We start from the raw sequence: 21,370 nt of genomic DNA, 5'->3' as shown, positions 1-21,370 counted from the left end.
GTTCACGCTGACCGCGGCATACGGGGTCTTTGTGGCAGCTTGTACATCCCCATCTGGTCCCTGTGCTGCGGTGACCCGATGGTTGCTATGGCAGTCCCGTAAAAAAAAAAATTAAGTCTCTTCCCCATCAAAAGAGACATTAAATAGTAAAAAATAAAAAACACACACATATTACCGTATTTTTCGCCCTGTAAGACGCAGTCTTTTCCCCTTAAAAGTGGGGGGGGGAAATAGCAGTGCGTCTTACAGGGCGAATGCTGCATTTCGCTGAATTTTCAATGGTACACCCGTTGTGCGGCGTATCAGCTGAGAGGGAGGAGGGGCTGGGGGCCGGCATCTGCTTTTATGACAGTGGGGCCCGTGCAGTGACTGTATTCTACTACACGGGCCCCGCTCACTGTATATAATCGTATCTGTAATTGTAGGTATTGTTAATGTATAAAAATTCTGGGTAATCAGCCCCTGTATTACTTACAAGCGCTCGGTAGCAGGGAGGAGGCAGGCCGGGAGGACGGGCGCTGGCAGCGTGAGTCACTACTTCATGCGCCCACGCCGCCTGCTTCATTCATAAAGTGGGCGGCGCAGGCGCATGACTTAGTGACTCACGCTGCCAGCGCCCGGCCTGCCTCCTCCCTCCTCTGCTACCGAGCGCTTGTAAGTAATACAGGCGCTGATTACCCAGAATTTTTATACATTAACAATGCCTACAATTACAGATATGATTATATACAATGAGCGGGGCCCGTGTAGTAGAATACAGTCACTGCACAGGCCCTGCTGTCATTATAAAACCAGATGCAACCCCCACCCCCTGTATTGGGGGTCATTGACACTACAGGGACACTGTTATGGAGGGGATCTGTGGATGACACATAGCATAAGATGCTATATATTTGTCATCCACAGATCCCCATAACAGTGCCATCCAGAGACCCCAATAAGAGCCATCCAGAGATCCCCCATAACGGTGTCGCCCACAGATCCCCCATAACGGTGTCGCCTATTATTTTCCTCCTCAAAAACCTAGGTTCGTCTTATAGGCAGGTGCGTCTTATAGGGCGAAAAATATGGTAATTATCTCCGCGTTAGTAACTACCTGTTCTATAAAGATATCGCATGATCTACCAAAAAAGCTATTTCTTATCACCTTAAATCTCAAAAAGTGTAATACCAAGCAATCAAAAAGTAGTATGTACCTAAAAATATTATCAATCAAACCGTTATTTCATACCGCAAAAAATTAGAACCTAACTAAGACAATCGCCCCAAAAAATAAAGATTTGGCTTTCAGAAAATGGAGACATAAAAACATTGTTTTTCTTTCAAAAATGCATTTGTGTAAAACCAAAATAAGTATAAAAAATAAATAAAAAATAGACAAATTAGGTATCACCACATCCGTAACCACCTGCTCTATAAAAATATCACACATTTTACCCTGTCAGATGAAAATCGTAAAAAAAAGAAAAACCATGACAAAAAAATTATTTTTGGGCACCGTACATCACAAAAAGTGTAATAAACGATCAAAAAGTAGTATGTACCCCAAAATAGTACCAATTGGTCTCCTCATGCCGCAAAAACTGAGCCCCTACATAAGATAATCGGCTGAAAAATAAAAATGGCTTTCAGAAAAAGGACACAAAAGCATGATTTTTATTTTTCTAGAATGATTTATGTAAAACTGAAACAAAAGAAACCTAAAAATAGACGTATCTGATATTGTGGCCTCCATAACAACATGCTCTATAAAAACAAAAAAATAACTGTGGCAGAGCAACCATTTTTTTGTTACCTCTCCTCACAAAAAGCGTAATAAAGAGCAATCAAAAGTCATATATACCACAAAATAGTACCAATAAAAGCGTCGCCTTATCCTATAATTTCCAAAATGGGGTCCCTTTTTTTTGGAGTTTCTACACTAGGGGTCCATTAGGGGGTCTTTTTAAATATCATATGGCAACTTAAAATTATTACAGTGAAATCTGCCCTTCAAAATCCATATGGCGCTCCTTTCCTTCTGCGCCCTACCGTTTCCCGTACAGCAGTTTACGACCACATGTGTGGCGTTTCTGTGAACTGCAGAATCGGGGTAATAAATATGGAGTTTTATTTGGCTGTTAACCGTACATGTGTTACGCAAAAAATGAATTAAAATGGAGAATCTGCCAAAAAAGTGAAATTTTAAAAATGTATTCTCCTTTTTCCTTTAATTCTTGTTGAACACCTCAAGGGTTAACAAAGTTTGTAAAGTCAGTTTTGAATAACTTGAGGGGTGTAGTTTCTACAATGGGGTCTTTTATGGGTGGTTTCCACTAGGGATCAACCGATTATCGGTTTTACCGATATTATCGGCCGATTTTCAGGATTTTGACAGTTATTGGTATCGGCATCTATTTTGCCGATATTCCGATAACGTATGGGGAACACAGATCGCGCTGCTCTCAGCGCTCTGTGTTCCCTCAGCAGCACAGGGGAGAAGGAAGCAGTGTCTCCCTCCTCCTGTGATGCTGCTGCCGCCAATGAGAGGAGAGAAGACGAGGGGAGGGGCTGTGGCCACTGCGCCACCAATGATGTTGACTTACTCATTCATTCAAATTGAACAGGAGGCGGGAGCTGGCTGCAGAATCACATAGCCGGCTCCCGACCTCTATGAGCGGTAGCTGCGATCCGCGGTAGTTAACCCCTCAGGTGCCGCGGATCGCAGCGATCGCTCAGAGGTCGGGAGCCGGCTATGTGATTCTGCAGCCAGCTCCCGCCACCTGTATATGAATAAATGAGAGATTTATGTTCATTGGTGACGCAGTGTGCCCCCCAAGCCTCCCAGTATTAATCATTGGTGGCGCAGTGTGCCCCCCACCCCCGTATTAAAAACATTGGTGGCGCAGTGCGCCCCCCACCCAAGCCCCCCCAGTTTTAATCGGCCTGAAAGTTCACAAATTATCGTTATCGGCCCTAAAAAAATCAATATCGGTCGATCCCTAGTTTCCACTATGTAAGCCCCCCAAAGTGACTTCATAACTGAAGTGGTCCTTAAGAAAATTTCCGAATTTTTTATTTTTTTTTAATTTAAGAACTGGCTTCTAAAATTCTTAGCCTTTAAGATCCTAAAAAATTTAATTACATTTATAAAATGATGCAAACCTGAAAGTGGACATATGGGGTATGTAAGGTAATAACTCTTATGATGTATCACTATCTGCCTTAAAAGCAGTTTAATTAAAATTAGAAAATTTCAATTGTTTCGAAGTTTTCGGTTTTTAATTTGTGATTTTTAATAAAAGTGAATTATATCGACAATTTTTTTCTTTATTATGAAGTAAAATATGAGACAAAATAACTATGTCAAAATGGCCTGGATAAGTCAAAGCGTTTTAAAGTTATCACCACATAAAGTGACACTGGTCAGATTTTCAAAAAATGGCCCAGTCCTTAACCACCTCCGGACCGCCTAACGCAGATTCGCGTTCCGGAGGTGGCAGCCCTGCGCTCAGCGACGCATATACGCGTCATCTCGCGTGAGCCGGGATTTCCTGTGAACGCGCTCACAGGAACGGAAGGTAAGAGAGTTGATCTCCAGCCTGCCAGCGGCGATCGTTCGCTGGCAGGCTGGAGATGTGATTTTTTTTTAACCCCTAACAGGTATATTAGACGCTGTTCTGATAACAGCGTCTAATATACCTGCTACCTGGTCCTCTGGTGGTCCCCTTTGTTTGGATCGACCACCAGAGGACACAGGCAGCTCAGTAATATGTTGCACCAAGCACCACTACACTACACCCCCCCCCCCCCTGTCACTTATTAACCCCTTATTCACCCTTGATCACCCCATATAGACTCCCTGATCACCCCCTGTCATTGATTACCCCCCTGTCATTGATCACCCCCCTGTAAAGGTCCATTCAGATGTCCGCATGATTTTTACGGATCCACTGATAGATGGATCGGATCCGCAAAACGCATACGGACGTCTGAATAAAGCCTTACAGGGGCGTGATCAATGACTGTGGTGATCACCCCATATAGACTCCCTGATCACCCCCCTGTCATTGATTACCCCCTGTCATTGATCACACCCCTGTAAAGCTCCATTCAGATGTCCGCATGATTTTTACAGATCCACTGATAGATGGATCGGATCCGCAAAACGCATACGGACGTCTGAATAAAGCCTTACAGGGGCGTGATCAATGACTGTGGTGATCACCCCATATAGACTCCCTGATCACCCCCCTGTCATTGATTACCCCCCTGTCATTGATCACACCCCTGTAAAGCTCCATTCAGATGTCCGCATGATTTTTACGGATCCACTGATAGATGGATCGGATCCGCAAAACGCATACGGACGTCTGAATAAAGCCTTACAGGGGCGTGATCAATGACTGTGGTGATCACCCCATATAGACTCCCTGATCACCCCCCTGTCATTGATTACCCCCCTGTCATTGATCACACCCCTGTAAAGCTCCATTCAGATGTCCGCATGATTTTTACGGATCCACTGATAGATGGATCGGATCCGCAAAACGCATACGGACATCTGAATGGAGCCTTATAGGGGGGTGATCAATGACAGGGGGGTGATCACCCCATATAGACTCCCTGATCACCCCCCTGTCATTGATCACCCCCCTGTCATTGATCACCCCTCTGTAAGGCTCCATTCAGACATTTTTTTGGCCCAAGTTAGCGGAAATTATTATTTTTTTCTTACAAAGTCTCATATTCCACTAACTTGTGTCAAAAAATAAAATCTCACATGAACTCACCATACCCCTCACGGAATCCAAATGCGTAAAAATTTTTAGACATTTATATTCCAGACTTCTTCTCACGCTTTAGGGCCCCTAGAATGCAAGGGTAGTATAAATACCCCACATGTGACCCCATTTCGGAAAGAAGACACCCCCAGGTATTCCGTGAGGGGCATATTGAGTCCATGAAAGATTGAAATTTTTGTCCCAAGTTAGCGGAAAGGGAGACTTTGTGAGAAAAAAATAAATAAAATCAATTTCCGCTAACTTGTGCTAAAAAAAAAAAAATTCTATGAACTCGCCATGCCCCTCATTGAATACCTTGGGGTGTCTTCTTTCCAAAATGGGGTCACATGTGGGGTATTTATACTGCCCTGGCATTCTAGGGGCCCTAAAGCGTGAGAAAAAGTCTGGGATCCAAATGTCTAAAAATGCCCTCATAAAAGGAATGTGGGCCCCTTTGCGCATCTAGGCTGCAAAAAAGTGTCACACATCTGGTATCTCCGTACTCAGGAGAAGTTGGGGAATGTGTTTTGGGGTGTCATTTTACATATACCCATGCTGGGTGAGAGAAATATCTTGGCAAAAGACAACTTTTCCCATTTTTTTATACAAAGTTGGCATTTGACCAAGATATTTATCTCACCCAGCATGGGTATATGGGTCATTTACCTACTTACAACACATTAGGGCCCCTGGAAAATGCCAGGGCAGTATAACTACCCCACAAGTGACCCCATTTTGGAAAGAAGACACCCCAAGGTATTCCATGAGGGGCATGGCAAGTTCCTCGAATTTTTTATTTTTTGTCACAAGTTAGTGGAAAATGATGATTTTTTTTTTTTTTTTTTTCTTACAAAGTCTTATATTCCACTAACTTGTGACAAAAAATAAAAACTTCCATGAACTCACTATGCCCATCAGCGAATACCTTGGGGTGTCTTCTTTCCAAAATGGGGTCACTTGTGGGGTAGTTATACTGCCCTGGCATTCTAGGGGCCCAAATGTGTGGTAAGGAGTTTGAAATCAAATTCTGTAAAAAATGACCAGTGAAATCCGAAAGGTGCTCTTTGGAATATGGGCCCCTTTGCCCACCTAGGCCGCAAAAAAGTGTCACACATCTGGTATCTCCGTATTCAGGAGAAGTTGGGGAATGTGTTTTGGGGTGTCATTTTACATATACCCATGCTGGGTGAGAGAAATATCTCGGCAAAAGACAACTTTTCCCATTTTTTTTATACAAAGTTGGCATTTGACCAAGATATTTATCTCACCCAGCATGGGTATATGTAAAATGACACCCCAAAAAAACATTCCCCAACTTCTCCTGAATACGGAGATACCAGATGTGTGACACTTTTTTGCAGCCTAGGTGGGCAAAGGGGCCCATATTCCAAAGAGCACCTTTCGGATTTCACTGGTCATTTTTTACAGAATTTGATTTCAAACTCCTTAACACACATTTGGGCCCCTAGAATGCCAGGGCAGTATAACTACCCCACAAGTGACCCCATTTTGGAAAGAAGACACCCCAAGATATTCGCTGATGGGCATAGTGAGTTCATGGAAGTTTTTATTTTTTGTCACAAGTTAGTAGAATATGAGACTTTGTAAGAAAAAAATAAATAAAAAATCATCATTTTCCGCTAACTTGTGACAAAAAATAAAAAGTTCTATGAACTCACTATGCCCATCAGTGAATACCTTAGGGCAGGCATGTCCAAAGTCCGGCCCGCGGGCCAATTGCGGCCCGCGGCCAGGAGTAAAACGGCCCCCCAGAGGTTTGATTGAATCGTTGGTATTCCGGCCCCCGGCCCCTCTCACCAGTCACCGCCAGCTCACCGGGAGCCCACAGCTTTACAGGAAGAGGACAGCAAAGGCCAAATCTCGCGGCGACGTCCGAGATCACGCGAGATTTGGTCTTTGCTCTCACAGAGAAGGAAAGCCGAGATCTCACAACGTCCGAGATCTCGCGGGATTTGGGCTCAGGGAGAAGGAAAGCCCAAATCTCAGATGAGGCTGCATCAGCAAAGGCCAAATCTCGCGGCGACGTCCGAGATCAGGCGAGATTTGGTCTTTGCCTTCACAGAGAAGGAAAGCCGAGATCTCTGACGTCACGAGATCTCGGACATCGCGAGATCTCGGCTTTTTTCTTCTCTGTAGTAAGGCCAGAATATATATGTCTTACAGAATAGGTAGGATTATCTTTGTTTTACATTGTGAATTATGGGAACTATCTTATAAATACTACAGTCTACTCTACACTATGAGGCCCATATCCAAAGAGTTCTCCTCACAGTCTATAGATGGCGCCCTTCTCAGGTTGACCTCTCTGATTAGGTCAGTTACATAAATGGCTAGGCCAGGCCAGAAACCTAATTCCTCTGTCTTCTTACAGATGAATTTTCCTAACTAAGGGCTCTTTCACACTTGCGTTGTCCGGATCCGGCGTGCACTCCATTTGCCGGAGGTGCCCGCCGGATCCGGAAAAACGCAAGTGAACTGAAAGAATTTGACGACGGATCCGTCTCAAAATGCGTTCAGTGTTACTATGGCAGCCAGGACGCTATTAAAGTCCTGGTTGCCATAGTAGTAGTGGGGAGCGGGGGAGCGGTATACTTACAGTCCGTGCGGCTCCCGGGGCGCTCCAGAATGACGTCAGAGCGCCCCATGCGCATGGATTACGTGTCCATGCGATCACGTCATCCATGAGTGTGGGGCGCCATGACGTCACTCTGGAGCGCCCGGGGAGCCGCACGGACGGTAAGTATACTGCTCCCCACTACACTTTACCATGGCTGACAGGACTTTAGCGTCTTGGCAGCCATGGTAACCATTCAGAAAAAACTAAACGTCGGATCCGGTAATGCGCCGAAACAACGTTTAGCTTAAGGCCGGATCCGGATTAATGCCTTTCAATGGGCATTAATTCCGGATCCGGCCTTGCGGCAAGTGTTCAGGATTTTTGGCCGGAGCAAAAAGCGCAGCATGCTGCGGTATTTTCTCCGGCCAAAAAACGTTCCGTTCCGGAACTGAAGACATCCTGAAGCATCCTGAACGGATTTATCTCCATTCAGAATGCATTAGGATAAAACTGATCAGGATTCTTCCGGCATAGAGCCCCGACGACGGAACTCTATGCCGGAACAAAACAACGCAAGTGTGAAAGAGCCCTAACTGCACATACACTATCTCACTCTGACTGAATGGCCAGGAGGATGGCAGCAAATCCCCAATACAGTTCAACCTCAACCTTGTTGCATAGTTTTCTACACAGAACCTATAAGAGAGAAAAGGAAACATGTCTTAGCTCTAGCAGCACACACAGCACAAGACATGTATGCTACATTGCAGCTTTTCTCTGCAAGTACATGCAAACAGTACAAAAAACAGAATATATTAAGCGGGTTGTGCAGGCAGTATATGGTATATTGATGACTTATCCTCAGGATAGGTCATTAATATCTGATTGGTGGGGTCCCACACCTGGAACCCCCGCTGTTCAGCAGTTTGAAGAGGAGGCAACGCTCCATGCTAGCTCTGCTTCCTCTTCATTATACTGCATGTTGTCTCCATTGCAGCGGTGAAGGAAAGAGTACTTGTAATTACACTGGGCCTCCAAAACTTTCAAGACGATGGGCAGTGTAATGAAGGGGCTGACTCCTTGGAATCCCACTGATCAGATATTGATGACCTATCCTGACAATAGGTCATCAATATATACTGCCTGGACAACCCCTTTTAAGATTTGTTCAACATCACACATTTTAAACTCTTTGTTCTCTAGAAGTATCCTAGTGGGACACTACAAGACACCACAGCTTACAGGAAGAGGCTGCATCAGCAAAGGCCAAATCTCGCGGCGACGTCCGAGATCACGCGAGATTTGGTCTTTGCCTTCACAGAGAAGGAAAGCCGAGATCTCACAACGTCCGAGATCTCGCGGGATTTGGGCTCAGGGAGAAGGAAAGCCCAAATCTCAGATGTCACGAGATCTCTGACGTCACGAGATCTTGGACATCGCGAGATCTCGGCTTTTCTTCTCTGTAGTAAGGCCAGAATATCGGTCTTTAAAGAGGACCTTTCACCTGTATAAACTATGTTAACTGAGTATGCTGCCATATAGAGCGGCGCCCGGGGATCTCACTGCACTTACTATTATCCCCGGGCGCCGCTTCGTTCTCCCGTTATGCCCTCCGGTACCTTTGCTCCTTAAGTTATAGTAGGCGGTGTCTTCCCTTGTCCTGTGGGCGTCTCCTTCTCCTAGGCTGCACTCTTTAAGTTCATCCCCTGTATCTCAGCTCTGATTTTTTTTGGAAGCCGGGGTCACAGAGTTGTGGGTGGCTGATTAATTTACCCACCGTTTTAGTCACACGTTTCATACATCAGGTGCCCTTCTCTTTGTTTATAGGAGTTTTCCTGTATGTTTATATTGGTGGCCTATCCTTGTACCTCCAATGTTGGAAGCAAATGGGAGCAGTGCTACAGCAACTTTACTAGTTCTAACCACTACACAGGAGAAAGAGCTCTGAATTTCCAGCACCATCTGCAGCTACAAAAAGTACTGGAAAACCCTTTTAAAGTGTTGCTGGATTTTTAAAATATTTTTATATGTCCCAGAGACATATGAAAGTTTTCATTAGTTGGGGTCTGAGTGCCCCCACTGATCACTATAACAAGGAGAGTGAGGCACTCACATTAAGTTGCAGTTTGTTGAGGTCTCCTACCTCCACGGTCACATTACCCCCAGAGGACATTTATACAGTGTGAAGGTCCCAAATGTAGAAGAAAAAATGTATTAAAACATTTCTGGCTGCGTTCTAGCGCTGAGTTCCAGGTCCAAACATCATAATCAAAGTCATCACCAATTAACGTCGCCTTTCCTTCTCCCTGCGCCTCCGCACTTACAGCCACAAGGCCAGGGCGACCATAAGGGCTATTGAGCCTATTTGAGTCTATTGAGGAAAAAAAACACACACTTGCAGGCTGGGCTGTGAACTAAAGCAGAAAAGGGGGTATAATCCGAATCAGTGGTAGCAAGCTGTCATACCCTTCATTAACCCCTCACTGTACGTCACTGGGCTAGAATCTGATTATCTGATTGTGCTCCTAGTACTCTCTACAAATAACTTCTCCTTATCTGGCCAATTTTTATAATGGCAACTACAAATAAGAAACGAAAAGTTGACAGTGAGGGACGCCGCTTCCAGGACAGGTGGAAAGTGGAATATTTTTTCACTGAAATACGGAATCACTGTGTTTGTCTAATATGCCAAGAGACTGTGGCTGTTAATAAGGAATTTAATGTCAAGAGACACTACCAGTCGAGACACAGCACATAGGACAAGCTAACAGGGCGCGACCGCAGTGACAAGGTGAAGCAACTTGAAGCTGTTTTAATGTCACAACAGCGATTTTTTACAAGAGCCCGTGAGTCAAATGAAAATGCCACAAGGGCTAGCTACGAGGTGGCAACGTTAATTGCTAAAAATTGCAAATCTTTTGCTGAGGGTGACTTTATTAAAGAATGCGTTATGAAAATGGTGCAGAATATCTGTCCCGAGAAGAAGTCAGAGTTTTCCAACATTTGCCTGGCTCGTAACACTGTAGCACGGAGAGTAGAAGAAATTTCATCAGATATTAAGAGACAGTTAACGTCAAAAGGAGTTGATTTTGACTTCTTTTCGATAGCCTGTGATGAAAGCACGGACCTCTCCGACACAGCTCAGTTGCTGATTTTTTCTGAGAGGGGTGGACGATGAAATGAATGTGACTGAAGAGCTACTTGACCTCCAGAGCCTTAAGGACCAAACAAGAGGAACAGATTTATTGTTTCTGTTAGTTCTGCCATAGATGAAATGAAACTGCCTTGGAACAAAGTTACTGGGATAATTACTGATGGGGCACCTGCCATGGCTGGTGACCGAAGTGGATTATCAACCCTAATCTGTAACAAGGTGATCGAAGAAGGCGGCAAAGCTATTAAACTGCATTGTATCATTCATCAACAAGTTCTCTGTGCTAAATATCTCAAATATGACCATGTTATGAAACCGGTAATAATTTTATTCGCTCTAGAGCCCTGTGCCACCGCCAGTTTAAACAGTTTCTACTGGATATCCAGGCTGAATACGAAGTTGTTTTATATCATAACGATGTAAGATGGCTCAGTCGAGGGTCTGCACTGCAGCGTTTCTACTCTCTCCGAAAAGAAATTGGAGAATTCTTGGAAACTAAGGGACAACCGATGCGAGAACTATCTGATCCTATTTGGCTGGCTGATTTAGGCTTTCTAGTCGACATAACAAAGCATCTGAATGTACTGAACACGAGTCTTCAGGGCAAAGATGCAGCGGTGAACCAGCTTTATTCACACCTCAAGCCTTTGGAACAAAGCTGCAACTTTTCCAAAAGCATTTGTCACAAACACCGCCCAATACCATTCATTTTTCAGAGTTGCAAGAAATAATGAACAGTTTTCCACAGGATATATCAGTGCGCAAACTAGCAGGTATGCAGCAGACATCGCATCTCTTGCTGGGGAGTTTAGACGGCGCTTTCAAGATTTTGCAGCTATTGAAAAGGAGATCACCCTTTTCTCCTCTCCATTCTCTGTTGACCCCGACAATGCTCCAGATCAGCTGCAGCTCGAGCTCATTGACCTGCATTGTGACAGTGAGTTACGCAGTCGGCACCAACAGCTCTCTCTTGTGAAATTTTACAGCCAAATGGATAAGAGCCGTTTTAAAGAGATTCGAACATTGGCAAAGAAAATGCTGAGCTTGTTTGGCTCAACATATTTGTGTGAGAAGACATTCTCTGTTATGAACCTTAACAAGAATCGCATGCGGACAAGACTAAGTGACTCTCACTTGCGTGATATTTTGCGCATCAAAACCACAGTCTTTGAACCAGATCTAGCCTATCTGCTGCAGTCCAGATCTCAGTTTCACCCTTCACATTAGTGCAGCAAGATTTTTTTCAGTTGAAATGAATACATTGTAAAATCTCAGTTAAAGGGAACCTGTCATCAACTTTATGCTAATCTCACTGAGGGCAGCATGAATTAGTGACAGAAATGCTGATGTCAGCGGTGTGTCACTCATGAGCTAAAAGTAAGTAGTTGCTGAGAACCAGCATCATAATCATTGCAGCCCAGGCTTGAAAAGAGTCAAATCTACCTGAGAAGAGTCCTGGTTATTCCTAATCTCCTGCTGATGATTGGCAGTTCTCTCCTAGACAGAAAGGGAACTAGGTAGGAGACGGTCAGTCATCAGCAGGTGGGCAGGAGAGCAGGAATCTATGAATAACCAGGACTCTTCTCAGGTGGCCGGGACTCTTTTCCAGGCCCAGTCTGCAATGATTGTGATGTTGGTTCTCGGCAACCACTTACTTTTAACTTATAAATGACAGACCGCTGAAAATCTACTCACCTGTCCTCTACTTTATTCTACCTTTAGTATAGTATGGGCGGAATAAAGTTGATAACAGGTTCCCCTTCAATGGTCAGTTGGTCAATCAGTTATTAAATATATTTGAACATATGAGTATACTTAGTGTTATGTTCCAGTTCACATTTTTGGAATTTAAAAGTTAACAGACAACCTTGTAATGTACTGTTTCCGACATATTTCTGCCTCCTGTTTTTTATATTGAAGGCAGAGTGATTTAACACCTGTTTAGATTTGTCATCCAAGTCACAAAATGAAAGGTATGCCGTTTGCAATAAAATTTTGCATAAAATAGTTAATTTGCATGTCATTTTAATGGTTCAAAGAATATTGGGCAAAATGGTCGGCCCTCGCACATGTTCACTTATCAAATCTGGCACTCCTCGAAAAAAGTTTGGACACCCCTGCCTTAGGGTGTCTACTTTCCGAAATGGGGTCATTTGTGGGTGTTTGTACTGTCTGGCCATTGAGAACCTCAGGAAACATGACAGGTGCTCAGAAAGTCAGAGCTGCTTCAAAAAGCGGAAATTCACATTTTTGTACCATAGTTTGTAAACGCTATAACTTTTACCCAAACCATTTTTTTTTACCCAAACTTTTTTTTATCACTCGCAGTGCTGGTCTCATACCACAGTGTGTCCGTGGAATCCCCTGTCCTAGTCTGCATAGCACTGACTGGGTTGCATAGCGTTATATTGATTTATAATGCTATGTAACCCTTCGAGATCTGGAGTGTACTGGATAACACTGACCTAATGCGGTCAGTGTTATCCAATACATTCCAGAACTGTAAGGGTTACATAGCATCATAAATCAATATAATGCTATGTGACCCCTCAGTACTGGGAAGTCAGTACTGAGCTCCTGCATGATCTAGAAAAGCGGAAGATATATTTATGTGTAAGATTTGGTCTATAGTGTTAATGACCTTCAGAATTTCTAGATACACATAGACAGCGCCAAATCCCCACAAACATAAAACTACATACAGAAGCGCAATGAGATATAACGATATCCCTAAAGGGCAAGTAAATAGCCGTAAATGATGACTTACTTCAGTGGGGGGCTGTCAAACAGGTATAAATGCGACAATGACCCCCCCCAAGCAAGTTCACCAGAAGAGAAGCACAAATACGTAAAGGTCAGTGTTTATAGCTTGAAGTGAACTGGACTACTCACTTAACTGGGGGGGCTGTCACATAGGTCAGTGGTCGCAAATACCTAGGACAGTGAACCCCCCTGGCCAAGGTCGCTGGAATTCACTTGAACAAACAAGTACTTTTATAAAGGCAGTTGTTACTCACTTCACTGGGGGGCTGCCAAACAGGTATAATGTAAGGTACCTGAGACAGTACCCCCCTGGCCGAGTCAGCTTCTCCTGGTCTCCAAATTGGAAATCAGTATCTCCATTCTTTAAAATAGGTATCTTCAAATATTTTAATAAACAAAGCTCTACGCGTTTCGGGGTTATGCAAAACCCCTTCCTCAGGAGCAAGGTATTCACTAATACATAAAATCAAGGAAACTCACATATTAAATAGATTCCTCTCACCAATGCGTCTTGTTCCCGCGCTCGAGAATCGAAAAAAAGGCGGGAAATTGTGTTCAAACACAGCCTCCGTTCGGGAACGCACGCCGGCTCAGGGGACGTCACTTCCTGTCTCGATGCGCTCCAACTAATGGAACGCATCGGCAGGGGGGGTGAAGAAAGGGGAGGGAAACCTGCTAGTAGCGATGTCCCTCCCTTACTGCCAGCCGCCTACTAATGCGATCTGGGAGGAGGAAAAGTTAGTAGATATTAACCTCCTATCTGTCGGTGGGTAATAATTCAATAAAGAATTATTAATTATGGTCATAAAAATAATTAATCATAAAAAAAATTAAATTTATAAAATTGTCATAAATTCTTAAAAACATGACCTGGTGAATTGTAGACAACCTAATTGATACAATCACATCTAGTCCGACTATTTCCTCAGATAAATAAGTTCTTTTTGACGTGAGATGATGTTAATGATAAAATGTAGTTCTGCATTATACAATAATACACAGATATTATAAAAATATGCAGATTTATTGGTTAAAAGATTATAAACATATATAAGTAAATAAACACAATGATACATGCAAATGAATATATATAGCGTTAATATAAAGCATTACAAGCTTAACAATACATGTGAGTGGAAATAACTTGTCACATTATAACCAAACTATTATTAGGTTAGGATATCAAAATATGAACATAAGTTATATACATTACTTCTGTTCAGAGAAAACCTCATGATATCAGGATGGGAATGTCTAATCCTAGACATCATTATAGAATGCTAAATACATTCTGCCCCCCCTCTAACCAACTACACATCACATGACCTCAAGATGGGCAAATCCATTCAAGGATATAACTTAGAAGAGATAACCATATCCTGCCGCCCCATCCTGGACTATTTTCACATACATGACTTTGGTAAGACTATTAAGACAAATAACAGGGATCTAGGATTTTGCTAGTCCATATCTTAAATGGGAAGGATTTGAAATAAGTCCCTCCTGTGGGAATCCATCACTTAGCTTGGCGAAGAATGTTCTATCAATAAATATATATATATATTGAGCAATTATTTAATGCTTTGCTAGATTATGAGTCTAGATTCTTCTGCAGGTAGAATGAAGCCTCACAATATCCTAAGACTACATCTCAATATGGAGATGATCAATTATTTAACTATTTATTTATTCGCCTATCTAGAATGGTATAATTTCATCCACACTATCAAATTAGTCTTAATAAAATGAAATATCATTTTCTGTGTCTCTTACCAAGTCCTAGTAGGAATCTCACTTCTGCTCCTAGGAAAGCTGGGTGGTCATCATAGCGCATCTTCATTATGGGCTTTCATCTTGATAGACCTCAACTTCTCTTCTCCTCTCTTTCTTCTCCTTCTCTTTTCCTTTCTCCTTCTTTTTCCTCTACCTCCTGTGTATGGCTTATGATCCCAAACTTATCAGTTAGACACACCTTCCTGGTTTGGAACTTTCCAATCATTGTCGGATGGGCGTGACCATTGATAAAAAAGTGACATCATAACCTTACCCAGAATGCACTTTTGCTACTGTTGTAATGTCACCTACTGATACCTAGGTGGCACTGCTGTATAAGCTATCTGCATCATAGTATAAAGGGTTAACTTATGTAGGTCTGAATATACATTTTGACCTTAGAAGCTTTAATTCAAAGCTATAGGGATTAATTCTGACACTTGTAGCAATTAGAGACAGACTCTAGGCGTCTCTTTTGAATGTTTCTCACACTTAATTTATGGCTCGTAAATGGCTTGTTTTCTCACAGAGATATCAGTACCTCCTCTGTCATACCAAAGATGTGATTAAATGTTACAAAATACACATCTTCACAGACACTCTTCTAATGAGAAATATATACAATATACTGGATACATGTTGTCTTCGTAACATATAACAATATAATATAAAGTAATATATATATGTCCTACTGATTGTCTTATGCTAAGGACTAACTAAGGCTCAATAAATGAATACACACATATTATGTATTTTGCTTCATTTATAAATGCCTAATTGTATAGGTAATTATCACCATCTGCACAGAGCTTATCTTTACCTCCCGTCATAAATTTAAAAGTAGACAAGGAGAGGCCTCTTCTCAGACTGGTACATTCATGAGAAAAATAACACTGAGTAGAAACCTTTGTGTGACCTTAATTTGGCCTACTCAAGACATACAAAATTGTAACTATAGTCGAGCATGGCTCTTAAAGGCAATGAACATCCATTTTGACAATAATGAATTGGATATCAATGCATTTACCTATGAAAAGGCACAACAAATCCCCCCTTTTCAGCATATTCAATTTCGTTATTAGAAGGTTGAATAGGCTGAAATGCAATAAAGGGCTAAATGCTCCAAATCATTATGGATTGGGGGAACGCAAGTTTTACCTTGGAATAAATGTATCACAATTTTGTGTGTACTTTTATGACACAAGTCTAACGCACAAACTTTATGATTAGTTTAACTACAAGTATGTTTACGTTCCTTGTATTAGTGATAAACGTGCCGGTTTATAGAACGCATATTATACAATTGTTTTGTTCTTTTCTTTTATGACCACTGTAGAGAGAGAGACGTTTCGGTCATTTTCTGGACTTTCTGGAAACGTGTCTCTAGTTAAGATCTTTCTTGGTCCTCTAACTTAATAACGTTGCTGCTAAAATGAAAACTGGAAGTATAGCTTCCTGGCTTGTCAGCAACTTGGAAACTTGAATTAGCGAGCGGTGCATTGCATCATATCTTCATGTCTGCGATCTCGAATACTTTGTCATGTTGCACTGGTGTGATGTACTTTTGCAGCGGCTGTCGAATCTCCTGGGGCTCTGCCCACTTGTCCCTCCTGGATACATCTTGGATACATCTGGGTTGGCTCCGACTGGACGTCTCTTGCGTCACGGATAGCCTTGACCTCAGGTTCTCTTGGTTCCGGATACAAAGACTTTTAGGATTCCGCCATCTGTCCTTCCATCTACACGTGATCCCATCTTGGGCCACCATCTAAACTTAAGAAAACAACAGACAGTATGAGTAACAACGCAGCAAAAAAACTTTATCAAACATATACCTGCCTATTTTAGGCCTTTGACTTATGCCATACTTTAGCCAGCAGCAAGTTGAGGACTTTTTATGTTTTTTCCCAAAGAAAAACAAACTACAGGGTACCATGAATAGATATAACTATTCTTCCTCTGCTAGGCTAATGCAGCCTTAGGTGTTATGCCTATTTAGGATAATAACCCAATCAATACTTTGAGACTATCTCGAAACAGAGTAATATATATGCGTCCATATAACTACATGGAATACAGTGACGACAAGTTAGTCACAATTGATGAACAAACAATATGGTTAGTATAACTGTTCAGTCTCTTTTCAGTCATACGATACCACCACCAATCATATGAAATTTACGATGTGTCTCCATCTTCAAATTTTTGATTTTTCAATCTTAGTTCAGCTCTTGGGCGTTTTTAGCACTGAAATAAAACTCTACACAAACATTATGTTAATGATCCTGTGGAAAAAATTGATTAGTAATCAATATCATTAATCATTTATTGACTTATTATAATTATTAATTTAATGAAGCAGTTTGCTTCGTTTACTGGACATTCCTATTTCAGCGAAGTATTAAACAACTTTCCTTTACTCTTTATTTACTTCATGAGATAAAGAATTTACATTCAATGGAGTTGGGAGAATCTTACTCTTCCTTTCCATTAGGCTGACTTAAGAAATCAGCTCGCAGCGCAGCTCTGCGACCTCTGACCTTTTCACTGACATGTATCTAGACTTAAGGAATGTACTCCTCACCCCTCCCTTAGGAGACTTTTAAGGCAATTAGTGGTTATTAACAGAGCTATTTAAATACAGTTTTGCGCTTTTCACTACAAAACAAATTCACAGGTTTTAGTACTCTGCTTAAAAAATATATATTCATAAACAGATAAAAAAAAAAATCTGAAACGATTAATCAGAGATATATAAAAACTATTCCCCCCTTAGGGGATTATCATATCTGTAACAATAGTAAATTGTACATTAGGATCCTATAAGAAAGCATGGTTACATTAGCATACATAGCAATTAACCTGTTTAAAACTGTTCTCTTATAGGATTCTATTTATCAATAATATTGGGTCAGACTTTATGTATAAAGTTCCTCTATTATCCTGTAACGCCCTGAGCTACTAAACTCAACCTCCCTGTATATGGGGGTAAATCTCCAACTATGGGAGTTAATTGGCCAGGAATTAATAGGAAGGTACCTGAGTCAAACAAAGGGCTAGAACCGGACCCTGTACCGCCTAGGCTAATGAGACCTACATCTGTTCCCTATCTTGGGGACAATTACTATTAATTTCTGGCGATGCAAAAACATCAATTGTGTTTAGCATAGACAAACAACTCCTGAGTTGATATACATGTCATGCACTGGTTGCATTCGTGTAATAACACTTTACTGCAACAACTCATCTGCGGTTCTGGTATGGGCTTAACCCCTTAAGTACCAGGACAGTAATATTGAATATGTATAGACCACGCCCTTCTAAAGGTTGTAAACGTGATCTGGCTGTAGCATTCTAATGCCAGCAACAATATACATGACACTTTATCATTAATATGTCATCTCATCAATCATTTCTCGCTGGGGCCTCCAAAATATGTCGGGTATTTATTTCATATAAGATATGAAATCATAAAAATTATGATTTCTTATTTTTATGAAATATGAAAAATTAAAAATTAAAAATTTAATTGGCGGACATATAAACGCCAGTTCTTTTATTGATGAGATCTAAAGTTAATTTGTGCAGATAATGAAACAGGGTGCAATTAATTATATAAAATATAATTTATTACAAATAAATACATGCAGTAAAAATGGCATACAAATGAATATAAGGATAATATCAAAATTGACCACAAGATGATGCTCACTTAATTTAGTACACCAAGTACAATACAATGTTATTCAAATTATTATCAAATTATTACCGATTATTGAAATTTTATAATGTAACAATAACAACAAAACAATAGAAATGAATCTGTGGAAAATCCCTTATGCTCAATCAAAGAATATGGCAGTAAGAGACATCTTATAAATACGCCCGTTGGCCTAACTACGGATAATAAAATCCGATCAGAGATTCCACTCTGATAGCAATATTACAAGAATTCTAATGATGTGCACGTTCATTAAAATTTCCCATAAAATTATTGTTTTAACACTACTGACCCACTAATAATGGGGTCTCAACTATGTGCCAATTGGAGCGATTTATAATTACTGCAAATGACATAGATTATACATTACCCCTGGCTTTGGGATAAAGAACTTTTAGTATGGACCCAGCTTTCCAAGGTTCAGATATGTCCCGTCCTATGGTATGTTCCTGACGTGTGAAGTGATGCTGATGAATGAATCTTTGTAAAGAGTTCCGTTGTGAAGAAGTCCTTGTGAAGTTTTTCCTTTTGTGAAGTTTGTGAAGTGTTTGAAGAAGTGTTTTCTCTCCCAAAAACTGGATCAGATATCCCCCATCCTTATCTATGCCCATCCCCTCTTGGAATAGGGATTACCAATTAGATAAGGTGGGTGTGACGTATGTTAAACATGGGGATGATGTCACTAATTGACATTCCTAGGAAACTTCTGCCCATCTACCACTTGATGGCACTGTTGTATCACATAACAATTTTAAATATTTTAAGAATTAACATATATACAGATTTTTTATTACTACTTAAACTTTGCCCTTTCACACCTTAAATCAATTAGGAGGGGCTCTTTCTGACACTTTGCTCAGACTGACTGGCGGTATCAGAAGTTTTCCTAATCCCTGAATTTATGGGGCAGATAGGAGTTCTTCTGGTTTGTGTATCTTAACTGTCTCAATTTAAGAAATTTCCACTTAAACACATTTTATATCCCCTGGAATATACCCTCTCAGTGAGATACAGACATATAAAGATACATTAATAATATTTGGTTATAATACATCAATATCACATAGTATATATGAATCATTAATAAGTTCAAACGCTAAATAAATGCACACACCAGATGTGTTTTATGGACGTCTCTTATCAGATCATGGTTTAGCCATGAAACACCCATTGTTCCTCAGACAGACAAGTTTAGAGAAACCACTGTAGATAAATCCATGTCTCTAAACAATAATAAAAGTATAGTCTTCTCTATATATTCACTTTTAACACATTGAACTTGCTATGAACCCATCTTGGTTTTTTTCAGGTTCATGCTGATCACATGTTGTTAAAGGCAATGATCATCCATATTGAATATGGTATCATCAGATACATTGTACACTTATGAAAATGCACAACATATCAAATTCTCTCTATATTCATATAGAAATATATATATAGGGCCCCCCTGATATGGGTTATTTAATGATTTTGGAAGAGGGATATAATATAAAATATAATAATAGAAGGATAAATAATTTCATAAATTTGCAAAGAATAATCATAATGACAAGATGTAGAAAATAAATATCTGTGGATCATAAGAAATTCTTAATAAAAAATTATTAATTAAAAATTAATAATAAAAAATTAAAGGACACGTAAAACACGGGTGGTCGACGCATGGGTGTAGAGGAATAAAGGAATAAATATATTATGGATATAAAATTGGCATGTAAAAATCACAAATACATAAAAAATCCATTGAAAAAAAAAAAAATATATATATATATATATATATATATATATATATATATATATATATATATATATATATAATCAATAGTAATATCAATGTAGTCAGATATAAAATCTTTTCCGAATGATAAATAGAAGTAATATAAAAAATATGGAGTATGGAAAACACCTGTATTTAAAATTATATATTATAGATCTAGAAAAGGACAACTATGTTAGTGCAAGGCTCCTTACTGACATGTGAGGTGATGGGCAGAGAGCGGTTAGCTGCTCCTTTCTGCTCCAAAGACATGTGAAGTTAAAAAAGATGGATACTTTCACTAAAGCAGTCTATAAGGGGTTAATCACAGGCTAGTTCAGCTGCCAGAAGAGGTCTCCTACATTTCCCACACCTCTGCTTGCTGGCAGTGAATGGAAACCTCCACTGACTGCATGCCCAGCCACATTTACACAGTGAGCAGCACTAGAATTTAGCAATCTTTCCTCCCTCTGGGAGCAAACATTTTCATTCACTGACAGGCAAGCAGAGGTATTGAGAATAAAGAGTAAAGCTCTTGAAGTATTCTTTTTATATGCCCCCATTGTCTTATATATATCGTCCTATATCGAGAATGGAGCCCCGCAAGGTGGTGTCTGGAGGACTCCGGTCCAGCCACCACCAAGCCGGTGTTCTGGCAAATCTCTATACCTTGCGAAAAGTCTTTACCGGAAGTGACGCTGCCGCACCGGAAGTGACTAGGTCGCCAGTGAATCAGTTGGAGGAGGGTGTGCATGGCGCTGCGCAAGCGCACATCCACCGGCTTAGCAAAGAATTATTGCAGCGCCGCGATAGAAGTATTTTGTACACCGCGCGTGCGCACTTAGGGGTATAGAGATTT

The 21,370-nt window shown here is 41.0% G+C and overlaps 1 protein-coding gene across 2 annotated transcripts in view; it reads left to right on the top strand.

Moving 5' to 3' along the window:
* Positions 1 to 21,370, top strand: part of GGNBP2 (gametogenetin binding protein 2) — a 350,746-nt gene that overhangs the window by 207,543 nt on the left and 121,833 nt on the right. The window lies entirely within an intron of this gene.

The sequence above is a fragment of the Bufo bufo genome, chromosome 3 (genome assembly GCF_905171765.1).
Source record: "Bufo bufo chromosome 3, aBufBuf1.1, whole genome shotgun sequence".
In the NCBI taxonomy this organism is placed as follows: domain Eukaryota; kingdom Metazoa; phylum Chordata; class Amphibia; order Anura; family Bufonidae; genus Bufo; species Bufo bufo.
This window is presented reverse-complemented; position numbering and strand designations above follow the sequence as displayed.